At 39.8% G+C, this 12,905-nt stretch overlaps 1 pseudogene; it reads left to right on the forward strand.

The window, feature by feature from the left end:
- Positions 1 to 1,572: 1,572 nt before the first annotated feature.
- LOC119540945 lies at positions 1,573 to 2,763 on the forward strand (annotated as a pseudogene).
- The last annotated feature ends 10,142 nt before the right edge of the window (positions 2,764 to 12,905 follow it).

The raw sequence follows: 12,905 nt of genomic DNA on the forward strand, positions 1-12,905 counted from the left end.
GGGGCTGCTATAAAGCAATGGCCTGGGGCACACACTGGAAGACAGGTCTTGTTGGGGGAGAGGAGTTTGGACTCTGTGCTAAGACTGTAGATAACCACTTCATTCCAGAGAGAGAATTTTTTTTTAGATGGTTGCTAGGCATTTAGTCTGGAGTAAACATCTTTCTTTCGCTTTGCCTTGATATAAATGGCACTTTGTTCTTAGCTGGGACTTTTAAGAAGAAACCGTGGCTAAAAACTGTGGAAACCACTCAGGCTTGGGATGATACAATGAATCATTGAGGGGCCACTGACCCTATATAAACCTAAACTTAGCTAATGCTTCCTTAGGGGGCAGTTGCCAAGAGACTAGGCAATAACCACATGGAGGGAGTGGTCATGGTTAGAGTTCTGGGTTGGGAACTGGCTGCGTTATCTGTGAATTGTAAGTAGAGTGCCATTCATCTTGGTTTCCTGGGGATTGCCCCAATCGACACCTACTGTTCTTGCATAATTATTAAGGGTACCCTTTCATTTTCAAGCTGTCTCAGCCTAGACGAAAGTTCCACACACCCTAACTATAAACAAAGCCAATTCTTCAACCCTTATGCAAGCGGTTCATCAGGGCTTATCCATGAAGGAGAACTTGAGCCTGTATCATAACCAATATCCCCAGGGCAAGGTAATGGGGGGAGGGGGTGGCTTGGGCTATCATATGGAGGAGGGAAAGACCCTATGGAATGATTGACAACTCTATCAAGGCAACTGCAAATATAACTCCTATATAGGCTTTCCCCCAGAGAGCCAGAAGGAAATGTCACCTCATAAAATGACAGGCTGCATTGCATGATGAGGGAGCTCCCATTCTTGCAAATTAGTTTCTATACAAAAACTGGTTCTTAACCATTTGGAGATGGTAGGCAGGGAAGAACACACCTAAATGAGGAGTCAGTTTTCTTTCTCAGAAAACAAAGTTAGTGGAAAAGAATACTATTTTGAAATATAAATTCCTGATTCCTTGGTCTTTCTCTCAACCAGCTAGTAAATTAGCTTGCTAGTAAATTTGGTTGCTAAACAACCAAAACCCCAGGGAGGTTTACCAAAAGAGAAAAGCATTGGAATGGAATAGAAGTCAAAGCATTTGGGTTGAGCACCAGGGACATAAACAATAGACTGGAAGAATGTCTGCTGATATAACAGCCAGCCTCCCCAACAGCTTGGATCTTACAAGGTCCACAGGAAGTAAAGATTACCTGGGCTGTGCAAGTACTATAAAATATTCCTCAGCCACCATGTACAGCTGTTGTGAATATTGTTATAAAATGCTACTAATAAATGAACCACATATTGCAACATGAAAAGAAGCAAGAAACAGTATGCTTGGTATGCTGGTTTGGATATATTATGTCCCCTCAAAAGCCACATTTTAATCCAATCTTGTGGGATATTTGGTTTAGATGGTTTCCATGGATATGTGATTCACCCAACTATAGGTGATACTTTTGATTAGATTATTTCCATGGAGGTGTGGCCCCGCCCATACAGCGTGGGTCTTGGTTAGTTTACTGGAGTCCTTTAAAAGTAGCAGACCCACATGTTTCCACAGATGGGACTGTGCAATGATGGTATGATAGTGACTTCTTCTCTGGTGAGGGCCTAAGTACAGACACACTTTTCTCATCATGAACGTCACCCCAGAGGTCAAGAATCATGAGCTGAAGTTTGCTGAGGAGCAGCTGCTAAAGCATGGATGGACTCAAGGCAAAGTCCTGGGCCAGAAGGAGAATGGTATCACCCAGGCCATCAGGGTGACAATGAAGCAGGACACTTATGGGGTGGGACGTGACCCTGCCAAGAAGTTCACAAACCACTGGTGGAGTGAGCTCTTCAACAACACTGTGGCCAACTTGATAGTGGAAACTGGGCAGGACACAGTTCAAATAAGACACCATTCTAAGGAGACCACCAATCAGAACCATCCCAAGCCCAACTTGCTGTATCAGAAGTTTGTGAAGACAGCTACACTGACTTCAGGCAGGAAAAAGCCAGACAAGGACTGGGAAAGCTGCAGTGATGATGACAATCACGGGCCCACACCCCCCAAAATTCTGACTGATGAGATGCTGCTCCAAGCCTGTGAGGGGCAAACAGCACACAAGGCTGCCTGTCTTGGGATCACAATGAAGGCCAAGCTGGCTCAACTGGAAGCCCAGGAGCAGGACTTCCTGGCTCATCTCAAAGGCCAGGACCCTGGGAACCCTCAACCACAGTCTGAAAGTAAGTCCTCCAAAAGAAAGGAAAAGAAAGGGAAGCAAAAAGAGGAGGAAGAGGCTGCAGCAAATGAAAGGAATGAGGAAGAGAAGTACCCAGAACACACTGACCAGAGCATCAGGAAAACCAAGAAAAAGAAAAAGTGACATCAGGAAGAAAAGGTCTCAAATGAGAGACAGGGAACTGTAGGCAATGAGGAGGAAGACATTGCAGGAACAAGAGGGCTTGTGAAATTGAAGAGCAGAGAACAAAATGATCAGCTCCTCAGGAAAAAAAAAAAGAAGAGGTGGCAGCATGAGGAAGAGGTGGAAGTCTTAGATAAAAGAGGGGGTGGTAAGGAGGCTGCAGGTGGTATCAGGACAGAGCGGGTGGAGAGCAGAGCATATGAAGAGCCGTGCAGCAGAACTAAGAAGAGGTGGCAGCATGAGGAAGAGAACTTGACAACAGAAGACAAAGAAGTTAAGAAAGATGTAGATGGTAGTACCAGGGAAGTAGAGAGCAGAGCATGCAGTGACCAGAGAAGCAAGAAGAAAAGACAGCAGCATCTAGAGGAGGTCTTAGATGTAAGGGATGAAGGAGAGGAGGAGACTGCAGTGGATGTCAGGACTAGGGAAGCAAACAGTGGCCTCAGCAGCAGAGGTAAGAAAACGAGGCAGCAGCAACCAGAGGAGGAAAGAGCTAGAGTCAACACTGGACAGAGAGTTTGAAAGAAACAGAAGAGAGACTGAGGCTCAATCAGTTCCTTTTCAGGAGATGGAACCTTAGAGACTTGGGAAGATGCAGTTCTTCTGACCTCCTCTCAGTGAGGAGTCCGTCCCAAGGAGGAAACTGAGCCCTCAAACACCCGTATGTTGACAGGAGAATGAGGGAGCAGGTGCAGTCCCCTTTGCAGCTTCTATCCCAGAGATCATGAACTCAAGTACCTACAGGACCCGGCAGCTAAGGGACAAGGAGTGTTGGGGGTCATGGGGAACAGGAACACAGAAACCCTTTGAAGAGAAGCTGGAAATACAGACATGTGAAATGTTCTGACTTTTAAATACTATATCGGTTGAGGAAAACATACAAAGTTAGATCTATGGGCTGAATTCAGCCCACAGGTTGCCAGTTTCTAACATTTACTATACCAGATAATTGAATAAATATCAGCTTCGGTTCCTAGCCTATTAAAAAAAAAAAAAAAGTAGCAGACCCAGATGCTTGCTGATGCTTTGAGATGCTGGCTCAGAGTTTGTTCTGGAGAAGGTAAGAGAGGACAAAACACCCCAAGAGCAGATGAGAGATACTTGGGAGTGTTTGTGTAGAGATGCTTGGAGACATTTGGAGATGCTACCCAGAGGCACTTTGGAGAAAGCCATTTTGAAACCAGAACCCCGGAGCAAAGGATCAGTGGACACCAGCCACGTGCCTTCCAAGCTAACAGAGATTTTCCGGATGTCATCAGCCATTCTTCAGTGAAAGTGTCATCTTGTTGATGCCTTGGTCTGGACTCTTCTGTGGCCTTGGAACTGTGACTTTGTAACCTAATAACCCCCCTTTATAAAAGCCAATCCATTTCTAGTATTTTGCATAACTGTAGCATTAGCAAACCAGAACACTTGGTAATGTGGGAGATGGTATTTTATAATGCAAGTATCTACTGCATTCATGCTGTCTGCAAGGAAGAAATTGACAAGTTAATTTGTCTTTTATCTTACCTATATTATTCCCCTGCTCAAATCCACCCCGCTCAAATCGACCCTGCTCTCTGAAGCATAGTTTGCCTCTGACACTGGCAAGGAAACAATCCACAAATATTCACAGCATTTAAACATAGTTGCCTTTTGTTTCAATAATATAGGATATAGGAAAGGATACATATAGAGAAGTGATTGCCTGAGGCCTACATGGTGTTAGTCTCTAGAGCAAATATTTAGGGTTCTAAGTCATGCTACTCCTCTCGGAGCACCAGATCCCACGAAACAGAGATGTACTTTTTTATCCTTTAATTGTTATGGAAATGCTCGAATATACATGGAGAATATATAGCAGAAGGCTATGAATCACTCATTTTCCACATTTTTTCATCATGATCAACTATTTAATACATGTGTGAAACATCATATTTTAAACATTCAAAAAGCAAGATTTTTGCATCTTTTTGGTGATCTGCCGATTTATAACTGTAGGTATCAAAGTCTCACCCTTCCCCTGAATTCAGAGGATAACTGTCTCCCTGCTCCTTGCCACAGTGGGCAGAACAAGTGTCAGTCTCGGCCAATCCAAGTACCTTCTTTCCACAGCTAAGTGGTTCAGTTACAGGAGCACGACTCGAGTCGGACTGACCAAAGTATTCCAGAAATTATCTGTCAGAGCTGTTGCGGGGAGAGAGAGAGAGAGAGAGAGAGAGAGAGAGAGACTCTTTCCCCCATGGGATTTTTAAGCTAGAAGTTAGGAGTCTAGGGTTGCTGGTGACCACCTTTCCAGTCACATGTCTAGGGCTGGTTTGGAAAATGCAGCCAGGCAGGGACAAGCAGAGCAGAGGGAGATAGTCACAACCGTGTTGACATAACTTGAGTTCCTGGACACAGCCATGAATAAAGTCAAACACTCACGCATGTGTGCACATACACACGTACACACACAGCTGAGAAATGTAGTCAGAGCCAGGCAGTGTTATTAAAGCCCTTGGATCTTGCTTTTTTGAAGGATAGTTACACGTTTGGAATCAGAAAATTACATGAATCAATGAATTATTTTTGCTTAAATTCAGACTGAGTTGTGTGTCTGTCTCTTGCAATCAAAAAAGCACTGATGAGAACTTTGAGTTAATATATAACTTCTGGTTAAATACGTGTTGATATAAAAGTCACTATCAAGACATGGCAAGCAAAAGGTGAAGGAGGAACCTGTTCTCTGCCCTCAGTGGTGATGAGTAATACAAATCGCACCATGATTGAACACAGGCATTGCAGCCCCTCTGGTATCTAGTTTAATAGTTTAATATGAAGCAACAATTAATTGGTTTAGGGCCCATGAAAAATACATATTTAAGAGTTGTGATTGGAAGATTGAAAGCAGTGAAAATAGACCTGGCCTGAATGACGCTGCATGACTTAAGTCACCCTTTCAGGGTTTCTAGCCTAGCTTCTGAAGCCCCAGATCTCCTACCCTGCAGCTGCTTTCTTGTCCACACTTTCCACAGAACTCAAATCCTTCACTCCTGTAGTGAGATGCACTATCCAACTATTTTACTTCAAGAGAATGAGATTTTTAAAAATTGCAAATAAGACATTTTGGACAATAATCTTTATGAAAAATAATAGAAAAATGGGGTACTTGGGAAATTTCATTTTAACCTGCCAATCTCCATGAGCAGTAATACATATGTAAGAAATAGATACAGTTAAAATAGAGCTCTCTCTTTTTATTATAATGTACTTGGCTACAAACAATAAATTCAGAACAAAAAACCATTAAGTTTAAAAATCCTGATAATTAGTTGCCCAAGATACCTTGTAAGCACAAAAATAAAGTTGAATTCTTTCATTACGAAGAGCCACAGAAAAATACTAATTTGATTTAATGACAGTGTTTTCTATAGTATATTGGAAAACAGAACTGGAAACTTTTCACTGCTTTGAAAGGATTAAGAATTACCATAGGAAAACTGTTTCACATGTGAGAGCATTATGAGAGCCAGCTTTTTAAAAGTTTGCTATCATCTTCACCAAAAATTTAAAAATTATGATCAAGCTTGGGCTTGGTAAATCCTATTTACTGGAAATCTTTTATTTTTATATATAGTCAGAAAATTCAATATGATGCTATGAAGTATATACATTTGGATATACTATCAGTATAGATAGTACCTACATGAAGATTTATTACATTGTAGTTTTATTTTAATGCTCATAATTTATCAAATGGAAAAAATATTTTCTTAGTTAAAAATGTATTCTATGTCTAATACCTCCGTATTTCTTGGAGATTAAGTAGTCTAATTATAAGCAGCTATATTTTTTATGATAACTATATTTTAAAAACTGGAAGAGTCACTCAAGACTCTTATAAACAAACTGGTTATCAGTTCATAGTTATATAATGTCAAAATAATTTATATGAAAAACAAATGATGTGGTTCAGTGGAAAATGTGAGTGTAATAGGGAAAATGTTTATTAAATTTAAATATAAACTTGCAAATAATTGGATTTAAAAATATACACAGCTAGCAATGTTAAAGATCTGGAGGCACTACCAAAGAGTAAAAGAACTTTAATATACCTCCAGAAAATACATGTGAAATAAATTTCTTTATTTCCTTACATAGAATCTAATTCTCAAAACAAGATTCAGAATATACTATTTCATTGATTATAAAACATCTTCTTCACCAAAGTGATGTTTCTGTGTACATTTTTGTTTTTTCATTGTTGTTGCTTGTGTATACACATACATCTATGTTTCTAGAAGAATGAGGTATTGAGTCAAAGCAGTTTATAAGTTAGTTTTTGCTAAGGGAACAATTTGGGAACATTTAATTGATTGTGGTTCCCAAATTGGGATGGCTGGATCCATTTTCCAGTGCTATTAAGAACTAACATGTCATAGGCTACTTAATATTACATCAATACTTTATCCAATAGCTTGTTAAAATATCTGTGCCACTTTACATTTCCACCAGCATGAGAATGACAACAATTTATTAATATTAAATGCTTAACAGGTGCAGGCACTGTGCTAAGTATGTTACAGTCACTATTCTCATTTAAATCTCCATCAATAACCATATGCGGCAGGTCTTATTATCATTACCAACTTATAGTGAGAAAAGTTGCTCAAGATTAATCCAACACTGGTGACTGGTGACAAGTAATGATAGAAGGGCCTTTCCTCAGGTTTGTCTGCTTCCAGAGCTCAGGCTCCTAACCACTGCACCATATTGCTTTAGCTTTTTTTTTCATTAGAAAAAAAAAATCTTGCTTCTTTTCCACCTTTTAATTACTAATTTCTCAAATGTTTATAATTTTCCTCCTTTGTTAATTCCTCAATTTAAATACTAATGCTGTTCTTAGTGTTTTATTCAGGTTCTTTCATATTGTCTATGTAATCGTAAGTACTTTTTCCCAATTTTTATTTTTCCTTCATTTTGTATAAGGACTTATTTATCAAATAGTAAAATCTACAGGCTTTTTTTCTGAGCCATAGAATTTTTAAAAGATCATCTATGCCAATTTTCTCATGTAACATTCTAAAAGAATCAAAGCCACACACTCAGTTAATTGCTGACCTCTGGGCATTGCAGGTAAGAATTATAATACTGTATTAGCATTATAATACCAAATTATCACTGAGACTTCCAAAGTTATTTGTTTAATTGCAATCATTATTCTTGAATTATATTATTTTATGCTCTTTGGTGAGAAAATTTACATAGAATTAGGATGCATAGTTATATCAACTAATTAAAAATATAAAAAGACCTAGAAGAATGCATATACACATTCATAAATAAACTATGCCTAAATGATACAAATATGCAGAAATTTGGTATATGTAAATAATTGACTTTTCACTTTTACCTAAACCCCGGGAAAATATGTAAATACAACCAGAGTAAGACCCCAGGATGATTTGCTTGGTTTTCTCCATTCCCTTCCTATGTTGGAACTCATCTTGAATTTAATCCAGAATGGTGGCTGATGGTTGGGCATTACATTTGCTTTGCTACTGGTCCTGCTAAGAACTTTAGTATTTTACCCTTTTCTATGATAAAAGAAAGTAACAAAGCAATATTTATGTAAGCAGGAGTTAACATTTGACAAAATGAATTCCAAAGAGGAAATTCAAACATTTGCCAAATGTCAAAGATGATTTTTTTGGTTATGCTGTGTTTTTCCAATTTATTACCAATAACTATAAATACTTACAGTCTGGGGATTCATCTAATCCCACAAGACAGGATATTGTCTTTGGAAATTTCCCTTATTAAAAAAACCTCTCTGTGTTAATGTGAAGGGATAAAAGGATACCGTAACCAATATTTCTGTCCAACCAACACTAACAATTCTCATTCTCTGAACTCCTATTTTTGTTTAGGAAGAAGAGAAGGTGTGAGTCATTGTGGAAAACAATCCCTCCTCTTCCTGATGTCGGCCCCCTCGCACATTCCTCCAAACACACACACACACACACACACACACACACACACTGAGGTACATATACACATGCATATAAACTGAGAATTCAGCCCAAGAAATTCAAGAGGGGCAATTTTGTAGAGATGGATTTATTTATAATAATGTAATGTCAACAATTTGGCAAAATATAGTAAACTGTAGGAAAGATAAATTCAATTGGGAGAAGTAAAGCATTTCTTAATGCCTTTTGTTCTTTAAAATTCTTTGATTAAAAAGGAAACAGTGACAATAGGATTCACAGGGGCTGAGTACTAATGGAAGATAAAGGACTACTTTGTAATGTGAAACTCTTTTTGTCTCTAAATGACCTTACGTGTACCAAGATCTTAATGTGGAAAAACATTTTTTCAGCAGAAAATCTGGCACACTGTAAAGGTTATTCCACATTGCCAAGTCTGGCTTTGAGCTAACTTCCTAATTTACTTCTTCCATGGGTTGTAACTTAGTGTTACACATACTAATGTGCCACGTTGGACTAATCTAATTTTTAAAAAAACTCTCCCTACCTGTGTTTTTAGGTTTCAACCTTACAGATCAAAACAAACAATTCTTCTCTTATCCCCTCAAAACTGTTTAAATCAACCACTTCTGCCATTAGAATAGAAAACATGGTGTTCATAACTATTTTGCCTGAAACATAACTAACATTCCTGAAACACCTTTGTTTTCCAGTTGCTACTGGTAGGGCCGAAAGACTCTAAATTCAACGGGTTCTTCAACAACTATTTGGTGGAGAGAGGACAACTCTTAGATAAGTTTCCTAGGAAACCATTAGGTGAAAAATTTGCAGTTAAATTTCTTCTTCCCATTTTCTATTTATCTAAAACTGGTTTATTTTCCCTTATTTTATAATATCTATTCTTTCTCACATTTTTCTCTATATATTATCTTGAGAATATCTTCTCCTCTTGCTTTTTTTCTTTTACTTCCTTCTCTTCTTCTATTAATTATCTAACTTTCTTTCCCTTAGGAAAGAGACTAAAATACTTGCCTTTAAAGTTCGGCCTGTCAAGTAGCATCTGGTTACTCTTTTGTTCCTTTTTTAGAAAAACTAACAGTAGACCCTTCCTGCATGTGATTTGCTCATTTATGCTCCCAGACCTGATCCTACTGCAGCTTGTTAAAATGCAGAAGACCTAGTGGTAGAACCCACAATGATTCAGAATCTAATTTCCATACTACTTTCTCTGAGGGATGAGGGGATTTGAAATGATATTCCTTAACACCGAAAACGGACAAAGAGCAAGAGCAATAAAACGTTGAGCTAAGGAGAGATGGCTTTTGTTAACAGATGACTAGTAAGGGTAAGGCAGATATTCAAGAACACATCAGGTGTTCTAGAAGGGGAATAGTGAAAGCTGAGCAGTCGGTTGTGTGGGTTGCGGTTTCTCATTGCATCCGGAGCTGGTTTGCTATGTGAAGACCTTCCTGACAGCTTTTGTTTGTTGCCACCCTTCTCCAGGTTACTAAGAATAAGGTACAAAACATTTTCATTTGTGTAACTGAAGAAAAATGGAGTAGGTTGACGACTTTCATCCCATTGCTCAAAAAAACAAAATTAAAAAAACAAACAAAAAAAACCCCTAAGTTTTTCTAATATCTACAGAACAAGGTCCAGAAGCCTCACCCTGCCTTTTGGGCATCTCTAGAATCTATTCTGAAGCTCATTCCCAACCTTATTTCCCACATCTTCCACTACTTCTTTCCCCAACCTCACTGCCAACCACACCAGCCCTCTTATCTCCCAATGTGCCTTGTACATTTCTTTCCTCATGTCTGAAGAGCTCCTCATTCCTGCTGATCCCCAAACCCAAGTGCATCCTTCCTATCACCCCACCCAATCTGCACACCTGGAAGTGGTCCCTACTCAGGCCCCTGCTCACTGTGCCTTGCTTTGAGCCCGTTCCACACACCGAGTTGCCCACTGTCCGTGGTTGGGCCTGTGCTGAGGGAGGCATCAGGTGTTCAGAAAGAGCTCCCAGAAGGGCAGTTGGGGCTGGTCATCCCCCTCCCTTTCCTCCTGGCCACCAGAAGACCTAGGAAGAGGGACTGGCTGGGGTGAGGAGGAACAGGAAGATTATCTCAAGGAATAAACGTCTTGAGGGGCACCAGCTCCTCAGACGGAGGTCTCTTTGCCAAGCATAGCATGGTGCAGGAAGGCACATGTAAGGCAGGCATGTGTCAGCATGTAACTGCCTATTCTCATCTGTCAAGGAAGCGCTGAGGGGAGAGCGAGGTCAGCTTTAGGAAGGCACGCAACAACACGCAGTGAAGTAATGAAAGTAGTTTAATGAAAGTTTCAGATAGTGCTATTTGCTATAGGGATTCCAGTCATTTAATTAGTACTGAGAAATTATGTTGTCATTCATTTCTAGAGCATGCAATTGTGCAGATTGTGGAGAATGTTAAAAGTCCATATGCTGTCATTGCTGAAAATCAGCTTTATTCTTTTAAACAAACAAAAAAATCTTTTTAAATGTGTCCAGAAATCATAGACGATCAGAATGAGGCAAGACTTAGAGGGCTTGTTCTGGTTTGTGAATGCTGCCAGGATGCAAAACACCAGAAATGGATTGGCTTTTACAAAAGGGGGTTTATTTGGTTACAGAGTTACAATATTAAGGCCATAAAGTGTCCAAGGTAACACATCAACAATTGGGTTCACCAGAGGATGGCCAATGGTGTCCGGAAAACCTCTGTTCGCTGGGAAGGCATATGGCTGGTGTCTGCTCCGTAGTTCTGGTTTCAAAATGGCTTTCTCCCAGGATGTTCCTCTCTAGACTGCAGCTGCTCAAAAATGTCACTCTTAGTTGCTCTTGGGGCGTTTATCCTCTCTTAGCTTCTCCGGAGCAAAAGTCTGCTTTCAAAGGCCATCTCCAAAGTGTCTCTGTAAGCTACAGCTTCTCTCTCAGCTTCTGTATATTCTTCAGTGTCCCTCTTGGCTGTAGATAGCTTGCTCCTTCTGTCTGAGCTTTTATAGGGCTCCAAGGAACTAATCAAGGCCCACGCTGAATGGGTGGCGCCAAGCCTCCATGAAAATGATCTAATCAGATTTATCACCTACAGTTGGGTGCGTCACATCTCCATGGAAACACTCAGAGAATTACAATCTGATTAACACTAATTTATCTGCCCACAAAAGATTGCATCAAAGACAATGACATTTTGGAGGACATAATACATTCAAACTGGCACAGCTTCTCACTAAGCTCTCTACACTATTAGGGTGCTTTGTTTTTCTTTGAAGCACTGTCATCACCTAACATTATCTTCTGTATTCATCTATCTCTTTATAGTCTATCTACTCCCTAGAATGGAAGCTCTATCTATGAGGGCAAGGGATTTTGTCTCATTCACTGCTGTATCTCCAGTCCATGGAATACATTAATTGCTCAATAAATATTCATTGTTGAACAGGAAAAAAAAATGTATATTTTACATATAAGAAAGCTGAAGTTCCGAGAAATAAAAGAATGTCTGAATGGAAAAGAACTGCTCTTTTGGATTTTCTGTCATCCTTGGAAACAGATTCATATAGCCACTGGGTCCTATTATCTGCCTATGGGTGAAGTAGCTGATAAGTTATCTCCCTGGGTTTATGGCCTCTAATGGAGTAACCTTTTCCTCCTTCCACTATCTGTTGTTCCACCATGTAAATTTCATCTGCTGTAGGGAAGAGGGTGTTCTCATCAGAAGATGGTGATCATTCATTTTGTTAAATACCAGTGAGTACGTGGGATCAGACACCCAGGGGAGTGAATCTCCCTGGCAACGTGGAATATGACTCCCGGGGAGGAATGTAGACCTGGCATCGTGGGACGGAGAACATCTTCTTGACCAAAAGGGGGATGTGAAAGGAAATGAAATAAGCTTCAGTGGCAGAGAGAATCCAAAAGGAGCCGAGAGGTCACTCTGGTGGGCACTCTTACGCACACTTTAGACAACCCTTTTTAGGTTCTAAAGAATTGGGGTAGCTGGTGGTGGATACCTGAAACTATCAAACTACAACCCAGAACCCATGAATCTCGAAGACAGTTGTATAAAAATGTAGCTTATGAGGGGTGACAATGGGATTGGGAAAGCCATAAGGACCACACTCCACTTTGTCTAGTTTATGGATGGATGAGTAGAAAAATAGGGGAAGGAAACAAACAGACAAAGGTACCCAGTGTTCTTTTTTACTTCAATTGCTCTTTTTCACTCTAATTATTATTCTTGTTATTTTTGTGTGTGTGCTAATGAAGGTGTCAGGGATTGATTTGGGTGATGAATGTACCACTATGTAATGGTACTGTAAACAATCGAAAGTACAATTTGTTTTGTTTGACTGCGTGGTATGTGAATATATCTCAATAAAATGAAGATTAAAAAAAAAAAAAAAAAGTAGCATTGGGCCCAGTGGCTGACCCACAGTGAACATTCAGGAGATGACAGCAATTACCACCACCGTTGTCGTCATCATCATCACCATCATCA

Source organism: Choloepus didactylus, chromosome 7 (assembly GCF_015220235.1).
Source record: "Choloepus didactylus isolate mChoDid1 chromosome 7, mChoDid1.pri, whole genome shotgun sequence".
NCBI classification, from domain to species: Eukaryota; Metazoa; Chordata; class Mammalia; order Pilosa; family Megalonychidae; genus Choloepus; species Choloepus didactylus.